The following is a 23,605-nucleotide window of genomic DNA, read 5'->3' as shown; positions in this document are numbered from 1 at the left end:
GTGTTTGCACCTGCATCTACTAACCATTGTAAGTCTAGTGCTCCCATTCCTACAGCCTAGGCATCCAAGTTAAACACATATGCTCCAACACAATATCCAACAACCTCTGTACCAATAACCTCTTCCACTCATTCATCTCTCTAGCAACTAAAACACAATTCTTGCCTACAGACAAATGTCTTGGACAGCCTCCTCCTGTGACTCTGTCACAAACATAGTATCACTTCTAAAGAAGTCAGAAGCACCCCTCTCACCACCCAACCATCCAGTACCAGCCATTCCTTGAATGTCTCAACAGATTGTTATGCCAGGGTTTTGCAACTCAAGCATTGAAATGAGATAATCTCTCCTGATATCCTTACCACATCCCAAGTGCTAACTTGCACTGCCACCCTAAATTCTGCTACATGCTTGTCAAACAATGTAATATTACCAGACAATAACTACTTCAACATTCCTAACCCTACAGTTATTGTCAATGTAGAACGTGCTTCTTGTACCCACCCATGACTACGTACACCAGCCCCAGCCACTAGTAAACCATACAGTATGACAGATAGAGCAATATGTGAAACAACTCAAGGGTTTTTATGAAGGAATGATCATCATTAATCTGACTGATTGTGTGAATGGGCGAAGGAAACTATCTGCCTTGGTAGCAATCTGTACCCAATTTTAAGCATGCTGTATAGCACAACACAAGACACCGGAGTGCTTGCTTTACCAAACTCCGCTTTAGGATGCAGTATTAATCCCCCTCTCCAGCGCCCCCACCTAGACACACACAAACTACAGAACTAGTTTCTATGAGAGATGGGAATTTGCCCTCTAACATAGCCTCTCATCACACCATCCTGTTGAGCTTCATTTTCTTTAAATGTCCTTTCACTCCCACCCTCAGTTCCTACATTTTGAAACCTTGTGCAACCAATCCCTCTCTCTCCTTCTAGGATTAATATTTGCTACTTTAAGTGTTTATAGTGCCAGTAGTGAAAAGTTTGGCCTCCTGAAGGTAAGTAATAGCCAGTCATTCTGTCTCCCTGAATTTTCTGAATTTATTATACAAGTTACTAGTAACCTTTTCTGTCTCACTCATAATGAAGTAATGGTTATGAGTCATCACTAGTGAAGTATCAATATTTGATTGAAATTTTACTTCTGTGTGTTATGTAAAATTTTGCTGCTTTGTGTTATGCAAACTGCTTTTCAGTCCACTCTCATACCTTGCACTGAGTTTGCGCAGAAGTTGGTAGTATTTTCCCATAAGTTTAAAAAAGACAACAGATACAAGTAACAGAGACTTTAGTCATCAATAATACATTCTCCTTGACTATTTACAATTCTGTCAATGCTGGGAAACTTTTCAGTTCCATAACTGTATAAATCATGTGGTTCTGCGACAAATAACTCAATAAGCCATATTCAGAGCGTATTTTCATCTGCAAAGAAAGTTCCTTGAGGGTTAGTTGATACAGAGTGGAAAAGGTGAAAATTTAGGGTGCAAGTTTAGGCGAATAAGATGGTTGTGAAATGACTTCCCAACCAAATTCCTGTATAGTGTTTGTTGTCAGTCTAACAGAATGTGGGCGGACATTATCAGGGAGTGGCATCGCTGCACATAATCTTCCTGGTCATTGTTCTTGGATTGCATCTGCAAGATGTCTCAGTTGTTGACAATAGATGTCAGCAGTGATGGTTGCACCTTGGGGAAGCAACTCGTAATACACCACACCATCGTTGTTCCGCCAGATGCATAATATTATCTTTTGTGGAGGCACACAGGTCCTTGTACTGGGAGTTTCTGCTTCGTTTGGGTTCAACCATTCCCTTCTTTTCTTTATGTTAGCGCAATATTTCTCATCACCAGTAACTATACTGGATAGACTGGAAACGAATGGTCAGTGTTGTTCACGAGCCAATTAATGACGAGCAAGCAAAGATGCAAATAAGGTGTCCTGCTAATTTTTGTAATTTTGGGTTAGAGAATGCAGTGCCCATACATCTAATTTTTGAACCTTCCCCATTGCATGCAAGTCTTACAAAATGATGGAATGATCACAGTTGATCATTTTTGCTATTTCTTGAATACACTGATGTGGATCATTGTGAATTAATGTGTTTAAATGATCTTCATCAAACCATGAAGGTCTTCCTGAATGTGGAGGGCCATAAATGTCAAATTGATACTCCTTAAAATGAGAAAACCATTTTCTTATTGTGCTCTGTCCAGTGGCAGTATCCCCAAACATGGTGAAAATGTTTCTTACTGCCTCTGCCTCTTCTGCTGCTCTAATGAACTCAAACAGAAGAATGTGTTGGAAATGTTCTCATTTCTCCACTTGGCATTCCATTTTCTAGCGCTCACAACTCCACTCACTATCTCCAAAAGACAAAATGATGAAATGTAGACTCAAATAGCAACAGTGAACTACAAATAAAAAATGACAGTCGATAAATAAACCTATAGCAACTGGAATACTGACATATAAAACAAGAATACTATAAGCTTAGGCGCTAACATAATAATTTTAGTGCACTGTACATCTCCGTGGTAAAAATATGTTGTTGTTGTGATCTTCACTCCAGTTACTGGTTTGATGCAGCTCTTCATGCTACTGTATCAAATGGTTCAAATGGCTCAGTCCCCTAGAACTTAGAACTACTTAAACCTAACTAATCTAAGGCCATCACACACATCCATGCCTGAGGCAGGATTTGAACCTGCGACCCTAGCGGTTGTGCAGTTCCAGACTGAAGCGCCTAGAACCACTTGGCCACAGCAGCCGGAGCTACTGTATCCTGTGCAAGCCTCTCCATCTGTGAATAACTGCTGCAAATTACATCCATTTTAATCTACATACTGTATTCATCCCTTGGCTTTCCCCTGCAATTTTTAACCCCCCCCCCCCCCCCCTCCCAAAACACACATGCACTTCTCTCCTTGTTGCAACAGGATGTGTCCCATCAACCAATCAGTTCTTTTAGTCACAATTCAATAACTTCTATACTCTTTGTGGCTGAACTACTTGTCATCCACATTTCACTCTGTACGTGGCTACACTCCAGACAAATACCTCCAGGAAGGACTTTCTAAAACTTTATATTATATGTTAAAAAGTTCCTCATTTCATGAAAATTCTTTGTGCTGTAGCCAATCTACATTTTATATATCCTCCACCTTGGCAATCATCAGTTCTTTTGCTGTACAAGTAGCAAAACTCTGTTACTACTTTTAGTGTCTCATTTCTTAATCTGATTCCTTCAGCACCACCTGAATTAATTTGGCTACATTCCACAACATTTTTTACTTTTGTTGATGTTCATCTCATAACCTTTATTCAAGACACTATCCATCCCCTGCAACTGATTTTCCAAGTCCTTTGCTGTGTCTGACAGAATTACATTGTCATGGACATACTCCACTGTTTTCATTTCTTCTCCCTGACCTTTTAGTGGACTTTTTAAATTTCAACACAAGCAAATCAACCCCGGCAAGGCCCTCGGTTTGTGAATGGATAACGGTGCAGTTTTGAGAATTTTCAGAAGTTACAAGTTACAGAAATTATGAGTGTTGTGTGTAATATATTTGTAGTGAATCATTATTTGTGAGTTTCAATTGCTGTAGGTATATTATAACTAATGTATCATGTTACATTAGCTTTCCGTTTCAATAGGAATGTATATTGCCTCCATTTTCAAATTTGTTACATCTTTTGGTAGTGATCATTCACCTCCCCCCTTCCCACCCTGCCCCCAACTCCCCCAAAAAAGTTCCAAGTATTTTCAAGTAATCAGTGTCTTTTATCCCAGATTTTTCTGTTGTCATAGTAGAAATCATGTTGTTAAGTGTTAATCACTTCTGTTCTTAAAGGGAACTGATAATTCTTGTTGCAGGATGGATACAGAAAATAAAGACAATGAGCAAGCTTGGTTTAGAGTTATTGCTTTGCTGCTTTGTTTAACATAGGCACCATCAACAATACATCTCCATTGTGACTACTGTTCTCAGGCCATGGAATGAGTTGGTTGCTATGTGAGCCTCATGATCGACAAATAACTACTGCAACCTACATTCTTCTGAATCTACTTACTATATTCATTTCTTTGACTAGCTCTACATTTTTTACCCCCTCCCACGCTTCCCTCCAGTACAAAATTGGTGAGCCCTTGGTGTCTCAGAATGTGTCCTATCAACATATCCCTTATTTTAATCAAATTGCACTACAAATTTCTTATCTCCCCAGTTCTGTTCAGTACCTCTTCATTAGTTGTGTGAGCTACCCATCTAACCTAAAGCATTCTTCTGTAGCATCACATTTTAAAAGTTTCTATTCTCTTCATGTGTAAACTGTTTATCACTCATGTTTCTCTTCTGTACATGGCTACACTTCAGACAAATGCCTTCAGAAAAGAATTCGTACACTTCAGTCTGTGTTCAGTGTTCACAAATTTCTCGTCTTAAGAAATGATTTTCTTGTCACTGCCAGTCTACATTTTATGTCCTGTCGACTTCAGCCATCATCTGTTAATTTGCTGCCCAAAGAGCAGAACTCATCTACTACTTGAAGTGTCTCATTTCCCATTCTAATTCCCTTAGCACCATCTGATTTAATTTGACTTCATTCCATTATCTGTATTTTGCTCTTGTTGTGTTCATTTTATATCCTGCTTTCAAGACACCGTCCATTCCATTCACCTGCTCCTCCAACTCCTTTTTGGTCTCTGTCAGATTTAGAATATCATAGGTAAGTCTCAAAGTTTTTATTTCTTCTTGCTGAACTTTAATTCCTACTCTAATTTTTTCCTTTGTTTCTTTTACTGCATGCTCAGAATACAGATTGAATAATATCGGCAATAGGGGACAACCCTGTTTCATTTTCCTCTCAACCACTGCTTCCCTTCCCCATGACCCTCAATTCATAGAACTGCTGTCTGGTTTCTCTACAACATACAAGAATCCAGATTACAAATCTCAAAATGTTTCCAGAGGCACATGCAGATTACACCATAATTTACTGCCTATAAACTGCAGATTAAATCAAAGAAACTGCAGACAGTGCACGGATAATGTGAAAGAATCAGGACACTTCTTGTCACTGCCAGCCTATATTTTATATCCTCTCTACTTCAACTACCTTTAGTTATTTTGCTGCCCATATAGAAAAGCTCATGTACTACTTTAAGTGTCTTGTTTCCATTGCTAATTTTCTTAGCATCGTCTGAGTTAATTTGACTACATTCCATTATCCTTTCTTATGTCCTCCTTTCAAGACACCATCCATTCCATTCAATTGCTCTTCCAAGTACTTTGCTGTCTCAGACATATTCACCTGCTATTTTTCCTTCCATTCCTTTTCCTATTGAATTCCTGGCTTGTGAACTTCCTCAAAATTGAATTTGCTTAATTTCAGTGTCCATTGAGTTAATCTGCTTGAAGGATCTTTCAACACCAGTAGTCATTTTGACGCTGTGTAGGCAAAGAAAACTTTGATTTTCCTGCCATGTAGGTATCACTTAAAATACATGACACCATATGTTAAACTCAACATTTTCTTCTCTGTGGTTGAATAATTTTTTTCAGCTTTATGTAAACTGTCTTTATGCGTTTGCTACTGGGTGTTGTTTCCCATTCACTTCCTGACTTAGAGCACATCCAGTACCTTCGTTGCTTATGTTCTCTTCAAAATTTGGAAATATTAATATAAGCCTAGTCATTAGTGCCTCCTTTAATTGCTCGAATGTGGCTTGACATTCAGCCATCCACTGGAATTTTATGCCCTACTTTAACAGATGTGTCAATGCTCTGGCAATATCAGCATATCCCTTGACAATTTTTTTTAATAACTCGATAATCCTAAGAGTGACTGTGGCTGTTTCATAGTCTGTGGTGGTGGAAAATCATGCATTGCACGTATTATCCTCAGATCAATCTTTACACCACTTTGGTTAATCACATGGCCTAGATAGTGTACATCTGTCAGTGTAGTGTGGCACTTTCAGTATTCAATGTTAAAGATGCTGTACTTCAAACACTTCTTCTACATGTAGTGTGTGCTTTTCTTCTCCATTAACAATCTGGATTAATTTATTTTGTCTTATCATACATTTCTTCAATCTCGTCATCATCTGCAGAGCTAGTTTGCGTATAAACTTGTATTACCATGGTGGGTGTGGACTTCGTGTCTATCTTGGCTATGATAATGCATTCACTATGCTATTCATGATAACTTACCCACATTCTTATTTTCTTATTCATTATTAATCCTACTCTTGCATTACCCTTATTTGATTTTGTGTTTGTTACCCTGTATTCATCTGACAAGAAGTTCTGTTCCTCCTGCACCAAACTTCACTAGTTTCCACTATAATTAACATCAACTTATCATTTATCTTTTTAAATTTTCTCTCCCCAATTAAGGGATCTAACATCCCATGCTCTGATCCATAGAACACTAGTTTTGTTTCTCCTGATAATGACATCCTCCTGAGTAGTCTCTACCCGGAGATTTGAATGGGGAATTATTTCACGTAGAGAATATTTTACCCAAGAGGACACCATCATCAGTAGAGCTGCATTCCCTCAAGAAAAATTATGGCTGTAGTTTCCCCTTGCTTTCGGCCAGTCACAGCACTTTTGCCATTTTACATTTCACAAAAATAACAAACTATAGTATCCTATGACCATAATATCAATGAGTCATTGTTGGAATGACAAAATCATACAAATACCTGAGTGTAAAACTTTTTGGGGATATGAATGAAATGATCACATAGGTTCAGTCGTGGGTAAAGTAGATGACTTCGGTTTATTGGTAGGATACTGGGGAATTGCAATCAGTCTACAAAGGAGATTGCTTACAAAACTGTACTAGAAAAGACTAACAGGGGACATTGGATGTATACAGAGAAGGGCAGCTCGAATGGTCACAGATTTGTTTAATCTGTGGGAGAGTGTCAGAGAGGTACTGAAGGAACTGAAGTGGAAGACTCTTGAAAGTAGATGTAAACTATCCCAAGAAAGTCTATTAATGAAGTTTCAAGAACCAGCTTTAAATGACGAGTCTAGGATGGTACAACAATCCCCTACGTATTGCTCACAAAGAGATCATTAGGATAAGATCAGAAAAATTGCTGCACCCAAAGGCATTCAATCACTAATTCTTCTGACACTGCATACTATGTGAATGGAACAGGAAGAAACCCTAATAACTGGTACAATGGGACATACCCTCTGCCATTCATCTCACAGTAGTTTTCAGAGTGGTAGATGTGGAGGTAGATGTGGATGTAGATGTAGCTGTAGATGAAGATGTACAAGCACAACAAGGCCGTTTTGGTTGATGTTACAAGGCCAGATCAGTCAATCTTCAGATTGTCACTGCTGCAACCATTGAAAAGGCTGCTGCCCCTCTTCAGGAACCACGCATTTTTCTGGACTCTCAGCGGGTACCTCTCCATTGTGGTTGCACCTACAATATGTTAACTGTATCGCTGAGGCACACAAGCCACCCCACTGATGACATGGTGTATGGTTCATGGTTACTTGGTATGGTTCTTAATATTATGTAATAAATTTATTTGTTTTAGCTTTTGCTATATAGGGGCTAGTTAACCATTACCTATTGGCAAACTCTGTATTCTGGCAAGTTAACAGTACATCATGCCATTTTCTTCTGCTGTTTGAGTGCTGTAGTATTCATTCTTTTTCACTCACTTCCATATGCCTCATAGTTTTTGGAAACTTTTTCTTCAGTTCCTTTTCCTCCTCTGTTCTTAATTTAAGAACTTGAGAAAATAACAGCACCCTCATATGGAGAGAGTCCAATGTTAATATGCACCTTTGAAGTGTATGCAACCACAACATGAAGTAGTTAAACATCCCAGTCATTGTAATGGCCGTTTACATAATAGCTTACATCCCAGTCATTGTAATGGCCGCTTACATAATAGCTTCACATTTGATCAATGTTTTGGTGAATACATTCAGTTCTCTTGTTGGCTTGCAGATGCAAGGGTAGCTCTTCATTTCTGGGTTCATAACAGGTGACACAGCTGTTTCATTAGTTCTGTCATGAATTTGGTGCCCTGATCGGCCATTCTTATGCTAGAGACACCAAACTACAGTGACCAGTATCCACCAATGCTTGTGCTATGTTACTCACTTTCTGATTTGGAATGGCAACTGTCTTGATGTAACATGAAAAATGGTCTATGATAGCTGGTGTTTAACTAAAGAAACTCAAGATGTCCTCCAGTAATTTTTGGAATGGTATTTTAGTGGCTTAAATTGGCATTTTGTGCACATGGCATGCAGTTTCTCACACACTGGCCAATGCCCTGTCTTCACGTTGTCCACCTATAGTGTTCAGATATCCTACAACATGTTGTCCTTCACACTTTGTGTCCTGATAACAGACAATCATAAGCTTTCTTTAATACTTCTTCTCCTATTGCCACAGGCACCATAACTTGTGGCTCAAGCTTTGTTGTGACATTTAGCAATCCATTGTGCTCAGTGAACAGTGGTTGCATTTTGAATGTCTGGCAGGCATGCCAGTGCTTTGTGCCATCTGCCATCTGCCATCTGCCATTCTGCAGAGCCTTGACTGAGCACTCATATGGCACCAGTCTTTCTGCTTAGCCCATATGTGTCCTTGGAAAAGATGATAATGTTATCCATATAAACCATGCACTGTTATGGCTTCAAGTTAACCAACCCCGTGTAGCAATTTTGAAATGTGGGTGGTGCATGGTATAGACCAAATGGCATTCATCAGTGGTAATGACTTTTTAGATGCACTGACTCAAGTTGTTCAGCATTTCAGTAATACTTAGTATAGTATGTCCTTCCATAACCTTTCTAGCATCTAAATAGTGATAATCGTAAAAGAACCTGTACTTTTTCATCCAGTCCAACGATTTTTTGGGCACACTGACAACTGGTGCTCCCCAGAGCCTATTACTCTCTTCAATAACGCCATCATTCAGATGCTTATCAATAAATTCTTCCATTATTGGCTGCAAACGGTGAGGTATTTGATACAGTTTTCTGTACATCCAAGAGTTGTCCCTAGTCAGGATTCTGTGTTGTGTTATGGTTGTTGCCAGCAATGGACCACTAGGATCCAAAATTCCATGAATTTCATCAGTGGCTTCTCCATGGCAATTTTTTATTCGCCCTTCAGATGCTGAATTGTCTCATATAGTGCAGTTCAATTGATTGTTTGCTTGTGGCAGAGGTCCACGGTTGAGTTCAAATCATTCTTCTCCAGAACTTCCAAATTGGCAACTAATAACAGTTTCTTCAAAACCACTTCATCAGTGCAAAAATTATCCACAGTAACAGGAACCATAACAGGAATCACATATTCTCCATTCATCTCCTGCATACGTACTACAATACTGTGTACAAAACAAATCAATGTATTCAGTTCACCATTGTCTACCAATGTTTCTACCACACACAAAATATTATCTGGTAAATCAGCACTTCTGCTTACCTAGAGTAGTTTCTCCATGCCCTTCAGCACTCTGTCGTATGAACTGGCCTAAATGATTGTGTTTGCAATTTATTTAGTCTTATCCATATGACAGTAGAATCTTGCTTGTGAGAGTATATCTTTTGCACAGTCTCTCCTAGTCCAAACTGTATTCTAGTGAGTGCAACAGTGTGCTGTGAGAGAGCAAATTTTTACTTAAGAAATCCAATCCCTAGGTCGTGCAGTAGCTCTCACCTACAGGAGGCAAAACTCCCACATTCATTCGGAAATGCATTGCTCCAAAGCAAAAACCGAGCATAATCAAATCCAGTGATGCTACATCATTGTTCTCTGCCCCATAATGCAGAGAGTTCAGTCTTCTTCTTCCCAAGAGGCCCAGACTTGCCACACACACATGTGCCTCCATGTCTAATAACAACCTTACATTGCGTACAATGTATCAAACCAACTGAACAACTCTCTGCATACATCTGTAGCATTGAACTTTACTGGAAACTCCATTTGTCAGTTTCAACATCCCTGTTGGTGTACCACATCCTCATGCTTTCTATTTCCTACTCCTATAATCCTGCACACACTGTCCCACCACTCCACACTCTTAGTATTGTGGCTGGCTACACTGTTTCCAAATGTGGGCCACATGCCCACATCTATAACACTTCACAACTGTAGAAAAAACGCTGTGTTTGTTTTGCATTTGTGCTGCTATATCTACCTCTTCTAGGTGTGTAGCTATCCAGATGGCTACAGCCAAATTCTTTGGGTTTTCCATTCATATTCTCATATGCATGTTAAGTTAAACCCCCTTAAAAATATCTAATGCTCTGTTCTCAGTCTCTTACAGGGTAAAACTGTCCACCTCATCACTTCCCATTTACTGATGACTCAGGGTTTTTAATTTTTGGATCATGTTTAACACTCTCTACTGACTCATTTAACTTTTAAGACATTTCACTGGGCTGCTCACAAAAGCATGTGGCACTGTTTTGTTTCTGCTAATGCCGTAAAAGATCCTTCATCAGCTGCTGAAATGTACACAGTTGTTGTTTTTGTTGTTGGGATCTTAAGTCCTGAGACTAGTTCGATGCAGTTCTCCATGTTACTCTATCCTGTGCAAGTTGCTTCATTTCCCAGTACGTACTGCAGCCTACATTCTTCTGAATCTGCGTAGTGTATTCATCTCTTGGTCTCCCTCTACGATTTTTACCCTCTACGCTTCCCTCCAGTACTAAATTGGTGATCCCTTGATGCCTTAGAACATGTCCTACCAAACGATCCCTTCTTCTAATCAAGTTGTGCCACAAACTTCTCTTCCCCCCAATCGTATTCAATACCTCCTCATTAGTTATGTGATCTACCCATCTAATCTTCAGCATCCTTCTGTAGCATCACATTTCAAAAGCTTCTATTCTCTTCTTGTCCAAAGTATTTATCACTTCCATACATGGCTACACTCCATACAAATACTTTCAGAAACGACTTCCTGACACTTAAATCTATACTCGATGTTAACAAATTTCTCTTCTTCAGAAACGCTTTCCTTTCCATTGCCAGTCTACATTTTATATCCTCTCTACCTCGACCATCATAAGTTATTTTGCTCCTCAAATAGCAAAACTCCTTTACTACTTTAAGAGTCTCATTTCCTAAACTGATTCCCTCAGCATCACCCGAGTTAACTCGAGTACATTCCATTATCCTCGTTTTGCTTTTGTTGATGTTCATCTTATATCCTCCTTTCAAGACTCTGTCCATTCCGTTCAACTGCTCTTCCAAGTCCTTTGCTGTCTCGGACAGAATTACAATGTCATCAGCGAACCTTAAAGTTTTTATTTTTTCTCCATGGATTTTAATACCTACTCCAAATTTTTCTTTTGTTTCATTCACTGCTTGCTCAATATACAGATTGAATAACGTTGAGGAGAGGCTACAACCCTGTCTCACTCCCTTCCCAGCCACTGCTTCCCTTTCATGTCCCTTGACTCTTATAACTGCCATCTGGTTTCTTTACAAATTGTAAATAGCCTTTTGCTGCCTGTATTTTACCCCTGCCACCTTCAGAATTTGAAAGAGAGTATTCCGGTCATCATTGTCAAAAGCTTTCTGTAAGTCTACAAATGCTAGAAATGTAGGTTTGCCTTTTCTTAATCTAGCTTCTAAGATAAGTCGTAGGATCAGTATTGCCTCACGTGTTCCAATATTTCTACGGAATCCAAACTGATCTTCCCCCAGGTTGGGTTCTACCAGTTTTTCCATTCGTCTGTAAAGAATTCGTGTTAGTATTTTGCAGCCGTGACTTATTAAACTGATAGTTCAGTAATTTTCACATCTGTCAACACCTGCTTTCTTTGGGGCCTTGTTTCGAATTAGGTCCTTTAGTGCTCTGTCAATCTCTTCATGCAGTATCATATCTCCCATTTCATCTTCATCTACATCCTCTTCCATTTCCATAATATTGTCCTCAAGTACTTAGCCCTTGTATAGACCCTCTATATACTCCTTTCACCTTTCTGCTTTCCCTTCTTTGCTTAGAACTGGGTTTCCATCTGAGCTCTTGATATTCATACAAGTGGTTCTCTTTTCTCCAAAAGTCTCTTTAATTTTCCTGTAGGCAGTATCTATCTTACCCCTAGTGAGATAAGCCTCTACATCCTTACATTTGTCCTCTAGCCATGCCTTCTTAGCCATTTTGCACTTCCTGTTGATCTCATTTTTGAGACATTTGTATTCCTTTCTGTCTGCTTCATTTACTGCATTTTTATATTTTCTCCTTTCATCAATTAAATTCAATATTTCTTCTGTCACCCAAGGATTTCTACTAGCCCTCATCTTTTCACCTACTTGATCGTCTGCTGCCTTCACTACTTCATCTCTCAAAGCTACTCTTTCTTCTTCTACTGTATTTCTTTCCCCAATTCCTGTCAGTTGTTCCCTTATGCTCTCCCAGAAACTCTGTGCAACCTCTGGTTTAGTCAATTTATTCAGGTGCCATCTCCTTAAATTCCCACCTTTTTGCAGTTTCTTCTGTTTTGCACTGCAGTTCATAACCAATAGATTGTGGTCAGAGTCGACATATGCCCCTGGAAATGTCGTACAATTTAAAACCTGGTTCCTAAATCTCTGTCTTATCATTATATAATCTATCTGAAACCTGTCAGTATTTCCGGGCTTCTTCCATGTATACAGCCTTCTTTTATGATTCTGGAACCAAGTGTTAGCTATGATTAAGATATCCTCTGCGCAAAATTCTACCAGGCGGCTTCCTCTTTCATTTCATACTCCCAATCCATATTCACCTACTACATTTCCTTCTCTTCCTATTCCTACGATCAAATTTCAGTCACCCATGACTATTAAATTTTTGTCTCCCTTCAATACCTGACTAATTTCTTTTATCTCATCATACATTTCTTCAATTTCTTTGTCATCTGCATAGCTGGTTGGCATATAAACTTGTACTACTGTAATAGGCGTGGCCTTCATGTCTATCTTGGCCACAATAATGCGTTCACTATGCTGCTTGCAGTACCTTACATGCACTCCTATTTTGTTATTCATTATTAAACCGACTCCTGCATTACCCCTATTTGATTTTGTATTTATAACCCTGTATTCACCTGACCAAAAGTCTTGTTCCTCCAGCCACCGAACTTCACTAATTACAACTATAAGTAACTTCAACCTATCCATTTCCCTTTTTAAATTTTCTAACCTACCTGCGTGATTAGTGGATCTGACATTCCACGCCCCGATCCGTAGAATGCCAGTTTTCTTTCTCCTGATAACGATGTCCTCTTGAGTAGTCTCCACCTGGAGATCCAAAGGGGGGACTATTTTACCTCTGGAATATTTTACCCAAGAGGACGCCATCATCATTTAACCATACAGTAAAGCTGCAGGCCCTCGGGAAAAATGACGGCTGTAGTTTCCCCTTGCTTTCAGCCGTTCGCAGTACCAGCACAGCAAGGCCGTTTTGTTTAGTGTTACAAGTCCAGATCAGTCAATCATCCAGACTGTTGCCCCTGCAACTGCTGTAAAGGCTGCTGCCCCTCTTCAGGAACCACATGTTTGTCTGACCTCTCAACAGATACCCCTCTATTGTGGTTGCACTTACGGTACAGCTATCTGTATCACTGAGGCATGCAAGCCTCCCCACCAACAGCAAGGTCTATGGTTCATGGGGCGGACGTACACAGTAAGTTTATAATTTGGGCAGCTGGTCACATTTTCACATCACTTTGCATGGTGAGTTAGTGACACACAGCACGTAGAGGTAGAGGCAGTAAATTTGTGTAAACAGTTTCTGCAACATCTTTTGATCTTCTTCTCTGTTATAAGTTGTAGGCTCGTAGTCCATACTGAAATGTATCTTTGTATACTGGTGTAGAGGATGCTTGGCTTCATTTTTTTCTTTTAACTATTATGAGTACTGGTGGACTTTCTGTTGTTGTATAGATATATTTTCAGTCATTTCACTTCACAATACAAATCAACATTAATCACTGTGTTAACACAACACATATAACTTGCACTCCACCGTCACCATTCAAACTTGTACTACAAACTGCCCGAGGACAAAGATTTACCTCTATCAACATGTAGCAAAGAAAATACTATGTCAAACTATTTGTGCAAAATCATCTTTGAAACATACATTTCAAGAATAAGGTACAAATATTTGTTTATCACTGCTTTTCCTTTTAAGATGTCCATAATCATCATAATAAATACGTTAAGTGTTTATATATGTTGACATTTATACATTTTTGCGTAGCTATATGGTAGTGGATTTCTGGATTTTGTGTCTTGAACTTGGGAATTGGTCATTTCGTATCATCCAAGAGTGGTTATTACATTCCTCACACCTAACAAATTTTATTACAAGTGGTAATCCATCAGGGTGGTAGTGTAGATTGTTGTCAGCTCAGCTGAAAAGAGCTGATGTAAGCTAGTGTGTTGTCAGCGACGGGTGGCAGAAGGCATTGCTGCTAGGCTGCTTCTCTAGCTGCAGCATGCAACATTCTGGATCAGGTGGTGCTAACTTGCAGCTTCCAGCATGGATGTAAATGATGGCGAGGTTTACCGCATGCAGTTTCCAACTCAGACAGAGGCCTTCAGCTAGTGACATTGAAGTGCGGTGACAGTGGTCTTTCATGGTAGTTATTGGTGTTAGTGACAGCTCTGCTCAGCATACTATGCTCTCCTGGCTACTACTGTACACAGTCTGATAAAGAGGGTCTAATTTTGGGAGTATGTAAGTGAGCCACCTGGCTAGTGTTTGTTCAACAGCAGCACTTCCAATCTGGAACTCATAGCACACTGGAGTAGCTGGGTGTCCCCATTAGATAATGATGGCTACATTTGCCCCTGTTTTTCTATCTGCCAGAACTGTAAGATTTCACAACTTTAGCTTTCAGAGGTGCTGGCAGGCATCTTCCACTTTGTCAGTATCCTAACTGAATACTGTTGCTTACTGAACATGTGGTGTTGCTCCATGGCATCTGGTCATCAGGCTGATGGATGCTTCTCCCTGTATGACGTTCTGTTGATTGAACTGTCCATTGCCCCTGGTGAAGCAGTGGTGCAACAGTTGGGTTATCTGGTCTGCAGAGAAATTGAGGTCCCCATGGGTGGTGCTATGTCCTGCAATATCTGTGCCGGAGATCTGTCTGCCAAGGCGTCATCTTTCATCATAAATAAGCTTTGGGCTGAATGGCTTGAGCTATTCACATTACTTTCATCAGAAAAGATTCAGTTACCTAATGTGTGGTTCCTGATATCTTAGTGGTAAATTGCATAATAACATCCCTGATTAGAGTCCAAGAGGTTTTGTCCACACAAACAAAACTGCAATGTATACTTAATCCTTGTTGGTCAGTGGCCCAGTGTACATGAAACAGATTGGGGCCCCTTTTCCACTATCAGAATTCTAACCTGGCTGCAATAACTTGTTTCTTTCTGAAACATGTTGTTGCAGTAAAGAAAATATTTCATGGAACTCAAGTTGCTTACAGAATATGCGCTGTTGCTCCATAGTGTCTGGTCATCAGGCCAATAGGTGCGTCTCCCTCTGTGATATCAGTCTGGTGATTGAACTGTTCATCACCCCTGGGAAGTGGTGAGAGTCCATCTTCCTGTAAAACCCCTATTTTATTTTTAAGGGTTTTAGAAAAACATCCTTGGAATTTTATTTTTGACTTGGTATTAGTCAAGGTTGGTTCCATAAGCCCTATTAGCTTTCCATCAACTCTTATTTCTGCCAATATGGTATGTAGCATATCATCATTGTGAAAGTCATGTATTTTTAAAACCTATGAAGTTAAATACATATTGTTCTTCTCTCATCATTTAATATAAAATTGATGTTTTGAGATACACTATTTTTCTAATATTAATCAACACTTTTCTAATTGTCCTCTGATTTTATGTAAAACATCTATTGCTCCTTCAGACTGAAGCTTTCAGGAGTTTCTAGTATGATATATTTTGTAATAGCTCTGTTGTATTTTAATCTGTGGATATTATGTTTTATCGTATTGCACTAGGGAGGAGAAAATGGCCCATTTTAATCTCTTGTGGTATTACAAGGATAGATTGCTACCCACGACGCACATTGAGCCTTCAATGAAAACCTTCTTCAGAAAGGAAACACACACATGCATTCACACCAGCAAGCTTACGTTACACGTAGATGACCACCAACTCTGGCTGCTTCGGCCAGAATACAAATGCCTCGAACAGGAGCAGCAATTCAGACTTGGTTGGGGAAGGAGGAGGGGTAGCAGGGTGTGGATGGGGGGAGAGAAGTTAGTGCTGCCTGGCAGAGAATACAGGGACTAGACGGTGGCAGGACAAGGCTGTCAGTTGCAGGGTCGGAAGGCTTTGGGGGATGGAGGGAGGGAGGGGGGGGGGGGATCAACAAAGGAAAGGAGCAGAGAAGAGGCGAAGACCAGTGAGTGTATTGGCGGGAATTGGCACACAGTTAGGGAGCTGGTAGCTGTTGGGTGAATTTTGTGGAAACAGTACTTACTGCAGGCTGAGGCTGGGATAATTTCGGGACTGGAGGATGAGTTTAAGGATGTCTGTCATCTGCAAAGTTCAGAAAAACTGGTGGTGAAGGAGAGCATCCAGGTGGCTTGGGTTGTGAAACAGCCATTGAAATCAAGCATGTTATGTTTAGCTGCAAGTTGTCCCACAGGGTGTTTCACTTGATCTTTACCATTATTTAATGATGGCCATTCGTCCTGGTGTACAACTGGTTGATACTCATACCAGTATAAAAAGCTGTGCAGTGATTGCAACATGAGTGATGTATGACATAGCTGGTTTCACAGGTGACCTGGACTCTGTTGGGGTAAGCCCGTGACAGGACTGGAATGTTAAGTGCTGGGTGGTTTCAAAAAATGGTTCAGATGGCTCTGAGCACTATGGGACTTAACTGTTGAGGTCATCAGTCCCCTAGAACTTAGAACTAGTTAAACCTAACTAACCTAAGGACATCACACACACCCATGCCCGAGTCAGGGTTCGAACCTGTGACCATGGCGGTCTTGCGGTTCCACACTGAAGCGCCTAGAACTGCTTAGCCATTCCGGTTAGGCTGGGTGGTTTCATTGGACAGGTCTTGCACATGGGTCTTCCACATTGAGTTGGAGAGGGATGGACTAGGGTGGTGTTGAGGTCAGGTGGAATGCATAACACCACTTTAGGAGGTATATGAAGGATCTTGGATAGGATGTTTCTCATTTCAGGGCATAATGAGAGATAATGAAAGTCATGATGAAGGTTGTGGTTTAGTAATTCTAGTCTGGCATTGTGTTAGGGGACAAAGGTGGCACTCCTTTGTAGGTTGTTCATAGGTGTGGTGGAAGGATTAGGGGTCTGAGGATATTCCAACTTGAATTGTGTGGGGATCTTACAACCTGGACTTTCAATTGTTTCATCTTGTTCTATTATTTGTGATTAGATTATTTGATTTTCATAGCTAAGAAGTTTCTTTAAAATATTTGATAAGGATTTCTCAATTATCCTTGTTTGTAATTTCTCAAGATCCCATCTTTCCCTTGAAAACAAAGAGGGGTGGGGGTTATATATTTGTATGCTCTTTTTAAAATTTGTAAAATGTGTGTAGGTGGGTGGAGAGTTCCCTGTCTTCCTATACTCTTTTTAAAATTCATGTATATAGGGTAATTCAAAAAGAAAGAACAGATTTCAATTGTTTATTACAGACACTTGATGTAAGATAGAAACACATATCACTGGATAGAGGAAGGTTTAAAGTTTCATGTATGCTCAGACACTGTACCATACACTCAACATGATCATCATTCATTGCTTGGAAAAGAGCAAAACAGTAGTCCATTTCATTCCACAGATGAATCAACAGGTCCTTGTTTATTGAATCGACAGCTTCAGAAATTATATTTCTCAGAACTGGAAGAGTAGCTGCAATAGGTGAGACTAAGACTCTGTCTCTTATGTACCCCACAGAAAAAAATGGCAATGTATGAGGTTCTTGACTTCATGGAACCTTCCTCTATCCAGTGACATGTGCAACATGTCTCTACCTTTTTTTAGTTTGTCTGTAATAAAAAACTGTGATCTATTCTTTCTTTTTAAATCACCCAGTATTGTTATTATTAGTATTATGATTACTATTACTAATTATACCTTTCTACATGTTGTGGTGCATTCTGGTTAAATGCCAGAGAGAGAAAAGACAAAGCACACTTTCTAATAAGTATGAGAATTGGATATATGGCCTAATCTTCTTCTCCCCCTGTCTCTGTCCATCCTACTCAATCTCTCTTTGTTCATCTCCTCCTCCTTAGCCCCCTCTCTGTCCACCTCCTCCTGTACTCTGTCTGTCCATCTCCTCCTGATGCTTTCTTGCCTATATCCTCCCACCCCTCTGTCCATCACCTATTTATACGTCATACAGCACTCCAGTAAGTATAAAAAACATGTACTTATCTGATGGCGACACTGTGTCAATTCAACAACTGAACATGTGGTAACCAGGTAACACAAATGTGACTTTATTCATCAACCTCTGAAGAATATTGAACAAATATGAGATTTTTGCTAACAATGTATCTTTATTAACAATATAATGAAAATGATAGTTGCAAATCACCATATAATGGAGATGCTAAGTCGCAGAGAGGCACAACAAAAAGACTTTCTGAAAGTTAGCTTTCAGCCAACAAGGCCATTGTCAAAAGCAGACAGCATGCACACAAGTACACACTCACACCTACAAACTTACACATACATGACCACAATCTCTGGCAGCTAGAGTGACTGCAAGCATCTGAGTATTACAGGAGAGGCAACCAGTTGGTGGCATGGAGGGGGCTGGAGTGGGGAGGGGGAGGGATAGCAGAGTGGGGTCAGGAATGGTAAAGTGCTGCTGGGATTGTGCAGGGGCAGGTGGAGGGTGGAGCAGCTACATGCAGTCGGAAGATTAGACAGAGGGTGGGAGAGAGAGGTGGGGTAGTGGAAAGGATAGAAATAAAAAGACTGGGCGCAGTGGTGAAGTAGAGGGCTGTTTAGTGCTCAAATGGGAATGGTGAAGAGTTCAGACGGGTAAGGACAATGACTAACGGAGGTTGAGGCCAGGCGGGTTATGGGAACATTAGATGTATCGCAGGGATAGTTTCCACCTGCCCAGTTCAGAAAAGTTGATGTTGGTGGGAAGGATAAAGATGGCACAGGCTGTGAAGCAGTCATTGAAATGAAGGACATCGTGTTGGGCAGTTTACTCCGCAACAGAGTGGTCCAGTTGTTTCTTGGCAATAGTTTGTCAGTGGCTCTTCATGCAGACAGACAGCTTGTTGGCTGTCATGCCCACATAGAATGCAGCACAGTGGTTGCAGCTTAGCTTGTAGATCAGATGACTGGTTTCACAGTTAGCCCTACCTTTGATGGGATAGGTGATGTTTGTGGTATGACTGGAGTAGGTGGTGGTGGGAGGATGTATGGGACAGGTGTTGCATCTAAGTCTATTACAGGGATATGAGCCATGAGTCAAGGAGCAAAAGTTTCAATGTACAGCTCTGCCAGCCATGGTCATTGCATGTGTAGTGTCGAGCAGGCTCTCTTGAAATATACCGAGGGTCTTACCAAGGCCTTTGCAGATCGTAATTACCCTCCAAACCTTGTCCAAAAACAGATCTCCCATGCCTTATCTTTCCAATCACTTAACACCTCCCAAAGCCCCACCATCAGGCCATAGAGGAGCATTCCCCTCATGATTGGAGCAATTGAATTACATTTATACTGCTTTCTTGAACGACAAGAGACAGTGCTGTGTTGGGTTGCACGACTCACATGTCTCTTCCAGTTGACTCATACACTGTGTGTACAGCCAACCCTCTTCTTTAGGGCATCAGATACGTCACTCTCACTGTTTAATTCTTCTCTGAAGACTGTATCAGGTTAAAGAGAATAACATTAACCAACTCTCTATTCTTGAAATAAATCATGTACTTGTAGAATCTTTTCAGTTCAACATGAAGTAAGAGTCTCTATACAATACACACTTCATCTGTCTCTGTAACAATACTCATGACACCACAAACCACAGAACATTCTACAAACACTCTTTGACTTTTTGATATAAATTCCAGGGTGCTGCTTGTAACCACTTGTTGGGGCCACTCGTCTGACACAGCTCCTTCTCGTGACAGCTGCCCCTCCTGCACTCACAGATATGTGTGGCACAGTAAAAAGGCTCTCTCACCCTCATCATTAAAATATTGAATGTTCGAGATGGTGGAGAGCCAAGTGTTTCTAGAAATTACCCAGAAATTCTCGAAGCACTACATATCCCTCCCCTTAGCTCGAACATGCAATATTTTACAAGCATTCATCATGTACATTAATATCTATCACAACACTAATTTAAATTTCAATCAATATACAGTATATCTCTTTTAGTCCTTGTGTACTTAATACCTAGATTTTCCTTTTCTTGTTTTTGTTCATTTTGACAATAACTATCTGAGCATTTCACCCAATGTTGGAGTTAGTGCCTTTACGTCTAGGAATCGTGCGGACAAAATTTTTGTTTTCCGATCTCAAATTCCAGGTGGCATAGACTTTTGATTGCTTCATTCTTTAATATAATTTTCAAAATTATCTTTTCTTTAGTACTTAACAGTCTCATTTCCTACAGCAACTTGTAGTCTGGAGGAAACTCTGGAGAAAAAAATGAATGTGTTATTTCTGACTCTCATAACTCATAATAACGCTGTCAGTGCCTTTACAAATGTCTGCTTGTGTCTGTGTATGTGCGGATGGATATGTGTGTGTGTGCGAGTGTATACCTGTCCTTTTTTCCCCCTAACGTAAGTCTTTCCGCTCCCGGGATTGGAATGACTCCTTACCCTCTCCCTTAAAACCCACATCCTTTCGTCTTTCCCTCTCCTTCCCTCTTTCCTGATGAGGCAACAGTTTGTTGTGAAAGCTTGAATTTCGTGTGTATGTTTGTGTGTCTATCGACCTGCCAGCACTTTCATTCGGTAAGTCACATCATCTGTGGAATGTTTCTCTCTATTTTTTTTTATATATATATATATATATATATATATATATATATATATATATATATATATATATATATATATATATATATATATATATATATATATATATATATATATATATATATATATATATATATATATATAATGGAAGGAAACATTCCACGTGGGAAAAATTATATATAAAAACAAAGATGAGGTGACTTACCGAACAAAAGCGCTGGCAGCTCGATAGACACACAAACAAACACAAACATACACACAAAATTCAAGCTTTCGCAACAAACTGTTGCCTCATCAGGAAAGAGGGAAGGAGAGGGGAAGACGAAAGGAAGTGGGTTTTAAGGGAGAGGGTAAGGAGTCATTCCAATCCCGGGAGCGGAAAGACTTACCTTAGGGGGAAAAAAGGACAGGTATACACTCGCACACACGCACATATCCATCCACACATGCAGACACAAGCAGACATATTTAAAGACAAAGAGTTTGGGCAGAGATGTCAGTCGAGGCAGAAGTGTAGAGGCAAAGAAGTTGTTGAAAGACAGGTGAGGTATGAGTGGCGGCAACCTGAAATTAGCGGAGATTGAGGCCTGGCGGATGACGAGAAGAGAGGATATACTGAAGGGCAAGTTCCCATCTCCGGAGTTCGGATAGGTTGGTGTTGGTGGGAAGTATCCAGATAACCCGGACGGTGTAACACTGTGCCAAGATGTGCTGGCTGTGCACCAAGGCATGTTTAGCCACAGGGTGATCCTCATTACCAACAAACACTGTCTGCCTGTGTCCATTCATGCGAATGGACAGTTTGTTGCTGGTCATTCCCACATAGAATGCATCACAGTGTAGGCAGGTCAGTTGGTAAATCACGTGGGTGCTTTCACACGTGGCTCTGCCTCTGATCGTGTACACCTTCCGGGTTACAGGACTGGAGTTGGTGGTGGTGGGAGGGTGCATGGGACAGGTTTTGCATCGGGGGCGGTTACAAGGATAGGAGCCAGAGGGTAGGGAAGGTGGTTTGGGGATTTCATGGGGATGAACTAACAGGTTACGAAGGTTAGGTGGACGGCGGAAAGACACTCTTGGCGGAGTGGGGAGGATTTCATGAAGGATGGATCTCATTTCAGGGCAGGATTTGAGGAAGTCGTATCCCTGCTGGAGAGCCACATTCAGAGTCTGGTCCAGTCCCGGAAAGTATCCTGTCACAAGCGGGGCACTTTTGTGGTTCTTCTGTGGGGGATTCTGGGTTTGAGGGGACGAGGAAGTGGCTCTGGTAATTTGCTTCTGTACCAGGTCGGGAGGGTAGTTGCGGGATGCGAAAGCTGTTTTCAGGTTGTTGGTACTGATTCAGGGATTCCGGACTGGAGCAGATTCGTTTGCCACGAAGACCTAGGCTGTAGGGAAGGGACCGTTTGATGTGGAATGGGTGGCAGCTGTCATAATGGAGGTACTGTTGCTTGTTGGTGGGTTTGATGTGGACGGATGTGTGAAGTTGGCCATTGGACAGGTGGAGGTCAACGTCAAGGAAAGTGGCATGGGATTTGGAGTAGGACCAGGTGAAACTGATGGAACCGAAGGAGTTGAGGTTGGAGAGGAAATTCTGGAGTTCTTCTTCACTGTGAGTCCAGATCATGAAGATGTCATCAATAAATCTGTACCAAACTTTGGGTTGGCAGACTTGTGTAACCAAGAAGGCTTCCTCTAAGCGACCCATGAAAAGGTTGGCGTACGAGGGGGCCATCCTGGTGCCCATGGCTGTTCCCTTTAACTGTTGGTATGTCTGGCCCTCAAAAGTGAAGAAGTTGTGGGTCAGGATGAAGCTGGCTAAGGTGATGAGGAAAGAGGTTTTAGGTAGGGTGGCAGGTGATCGGCGTGAAAGGAAATGCTCCATCGCAGCGAGGCCCTGGACGTGCGGAATATTTGTGTATAAGGACGTGGCATCAATGGTTACAAGGATGGTTTCCGGGGGTAACAGATTGGGTAAGGATTCCAGGCGTTCAAGGAAGTGGTTAGTGTCCTTGATGAAGGATGGGAGACTGCATGTAATGGGTTGAAGGTGTTGATCTACGTAGGCAGAGATACGTTCTGTGGGGGCTTGGTAACCAGCTACAATGGGGCGGCCGGGATGATTGGGTTTGTGGATTTTAGGAAGAAGGTAGAAGGTAGGGGTGCGGGGTGTCGGTGGGGTCAGGAGGTTGATGGAGTCAGGTGAAAGGTTTTGTAGGGGGCCTAAGGTTCTGAGGATTCCTTGAAGCTCCGCCTGGACATCGGGGATGGGGTTACCTTGGCAAACTTTGTATGTGGTGTTGTCTGAAAGCTGACGCAGTCCCTCAGCCACATACTCCCGACGATCAAGTACCACGGTCGTGGAACCCTTGTCCGCCGGAAGAATGACGATGGATCGGTCAGCCTCCAGATCACGGATAGCCTGGGCTTCAGCAGTGGTGATGTTGGGTGTAGGATTAAGGTTTTTTAAGAAGGATTGAGATGCAAGGCTGGAAGTCAGAAATTCCTGGAAGGTTTGGAGAGGGTGATTTTGAGGAAGAGGAGGTGGGTCCCGCT

General features: G+C 41.0%; 1 protein-coding gene across 1 annotated transcript in view; it reads left to right on the top strand.

Annotated features, from left to right (window-relative positions):
- Positions 1–23,605, top strand: part of LOC124789406 (proton-coupled folate transporter-like) — a 314,682-nt gene that overhangs the window by 174,940 nt on the left and 116,137 nt on the right. The window lies entirely within an intron of this gene.

Source organism: Schistocerca piceifrons, chromosome 3, assembly GCF_021461385.2.
Source record: "Schistocerca piceifrons isolate TAMUIC-IGC-003096 chromosome 3, iqSchPice1.1, whole genome shotgun sequence".
NCBI classification, from domain to species: domain Eukaryota; kingdom Metazoa; phylum Arthropoda; class Insecta; order Orthoptera; family Acrididae; genus Schistocerca; species Schistocerca piceifrons.
This window is presented reverse-complemented; position numbering and strand designations above follow the sequence as displayed.